We start from the raw sequence: 2,811 nt of genomic DNA, 5'->3' as shown, positions 1-2,811 counted from the left end.
ATATATATATACATATACATGTGTATACATATATATACACGTGTGTGTGTTTTAGTATTTGTAAGTAAACAATGTAGAACAGTATTATAATGCATTTTGTTCCTGAAGCAAGCTGGACTCTTGCCACCGTCCGTCAAGCATTCCCGCGCAGCTCATGCCTGCTCCCCGTATACCCCTTGCTGCGTCACCCCAGGCTTCTCACTTGCTGATCTAAGATGCACCATAAATATTGGATTTTATTAAAATCTGATAAGTGTGTGTGTGTGTGTGTGTGCGGTGGAGGCAATCTGAGTGGCCTACTTATGTGTTTTGAATAACAATAACCGCGTGATTCGCCGCATTGTTATCCTGGGTAAATGCGCTACATTAAGGAACAATGCTTGAACGGGAACAATGTTTGTACCATACGATGGTACAAACACTAGAAAAGTACTCAAATAATCTTTGGCATTAAGTATGTTTTGCCGAATAAATCGAGGAACCAAGAGAATTCTGTGGCGTGGTTGCCCAAATTATTACAGAACAACATCTGTGTTTCACGGCAGGATCCTATGAGTCAGAATTGAAGGCTTCTTTTGAGCTGTTTCCTGATAAACAAAACCCGGAAGTGGGAAAAGGCTGGGGGTGGGGATGATAATTCTTGAAAGATGATATTGTTCCATTGAACCATTTTTTTTAGACAAGACATTATTTTTCTGTTTATCAAAGTTGATGGAGTACAGGAGATGTTTATCAGTTGTAGTCCTCCTTCCGTGATATTCAGCTTTAAGGAGCTCACGATGAAGTTTTGGTTGATACAAAATTGGTAAGGTAGTGGTTTAGCTCTTCTCTCACTTTTGCTGATGTAGTTCGATAGATTTCCCACACAATACGTTTCTCTATACCGTGGCCCCTCTTCGCCTGCTTTGCCTTCTAGCCAGAACTGTGCTTGCCAGACGTGGTCTTCGAATGCTAACATGATTTTAGAGATTATGCTTCTCAAAACATTAAACAGTTCAGTGATTTTAGTGGCTAAAGCTTCATCCACCCACGTCCCCCAAATTTATCTTTGGAAATCAGACAGGTCATGCATTTTAGCTTATTCAAATGTAAATATCTGTTATATGATGAAATACAAAACGTTCACAATGCATATGAACACACACACTCTAACAGTTTTGAATTGTTCATTCTACAAAAAAATAATAATAATAATAATAATAATAAAAAGGAGTGTTTCCTGTATTTCGTCCCTTTCTCGTGTGTGTGTATAGCAATATATATGTGTGTGTTTATATATACTTACATACACACACACACACTCACATATATATGCATATATATATATATGTATATATATATATGCGTATATATATATATATATATATATATATATATATATATATATATATATATATATATATATATATACAGAGATGTACTTGCATAGCAAGTGACCTGATCTGAGATTCGTGTGATGGAACGAAAACAATTGCAGCGTGGTGTTTATAAGTAATTTAAGAAACACACAAAAACCGTTAGATTCACTACAACATTTAAATTTAATTTTCCAAAATATTTTCGTCGCTTTGAGACCGCAACCTATTCACTGACAAAATTCCGTGCAGCACGGAATATCTGTGTGTGTGTGTGTGTGTGTACATGTATGTATGTATGTATGTATGTATGTATGTATGTATAAAACAATGTCTTTCTCCTTTAATTGTTTCTGTCGTGAAAGCCTGGCACTTCACTTGGGTTTTTGATTTGGAATCTGCTGGTTGCGACGAATGCTTGAGTGCAAACGAAATTTTGCTCACACTTCATGATTTGTAGAATTTGATGTAATTCCGAGTTATAAGGAAACGTTGTGCACGGGTTTGTTTCGGTCAGCTGACATTTATTCGTTCGTTAAGGCTGAGACAAACAGCAAATGAAAGTTTGGTGTTAGTGCTTCCTTCCTCAAACTTCCGGCAGCAGGAGTTCGTCATCAGCCAACTAGGTTATTGCTGGTTCAGTCATCTGAGTACACGAACAGATACAGAGAAAGATAAGGACACACACACACACATCGTATCCCGTTCGTCAAGTTTGACAATGATCTAGCTGCTACAAAGGCGGATACTAGACTAGCGCAAGTGAGAAATCCTTATCTCGATTTCAAAGAATCTGCCCAGCGGCAAGATATACTCAAAACCACTGAGGGTGTATAAAGAATGTGTGCTATTCCCGAAATAGCTGAAGGGATCTCCTGACTTGGCAATGGCATGGATAACAAGCCATAATATATCAAATGTTTACATGGTTTCTGTACACAATATCTGTATGTTGCCACCCGAGCTAGTGACATCATTAGATTTCTGACGCCAACTTCGAAATTATGAAGATGTGTTAGTCATTTATTTTATGCTTCATTTCAATGACACATAACATCCTCCTCTCTGCACGGACAAACTATGACACGACCGTTGACTATTGAATTCCTCTTTCATTGGTTTTCTTTTCATGCAGTCACCCTCCACACGTAGCAACTTTTTGTGTGCGTCGTGCATATATCCTCTACCTGTCTTTGTTTTAGTCATTAGACTTCGCCTAGAAAGGTTTACCTGACCAAATCGACACCAGTATTTGTGGTTTTTAAAGCTTGGTACTAATTCTATCAGTTGTATTTTACTGAACCGCTAGGTTGCGAGAACGTAATAAACCAGCACCGGTTGTGAAGCGGTGATGGGGAACAAAGCTAATTCAAACACACACACCCACACACACACACACACACACACAAACACACACACACACACACACACACACACACACACACACACACACACA

The 2,811-nt window shown here is 38.3% G+C and overlaps 1 protein-coding gene across 1 annotated transcript in view; it reads left to right on the top strand.

Annotated features, from left to right (window-relative positions):
• LOC106878895 (receptor-type tyrosine-protein phosphatase T) overlaps positions 1-2,811 on the top strand; it is a 596,380-nt gene that overhangs the window by 14,923 nt on the left and 578,646 nt on the right. The gene's annotated exons all lie outside the window — the stretch shown is intronic.

The sequence above is a fragment of the Octopus bimaculoides genome, chromosome 8 (assembly GCF_001194135.2).
Source record: "Octopus bimaculoides isolate UCB-OBI-ISO-001 chromosome 8, ASM119413v2, whole genome shotgun sequence".
NCBI lineage: Eukaryota > Metazoa > Mollusca > Cephalopoda > Octopoda > Octopodidae > Octopus > Octopus bimaculoides.
Note: the sequence above shows the minus strand (reverse complement) of the source record. Positions and strands in the feature narration are given on the sequence as shown.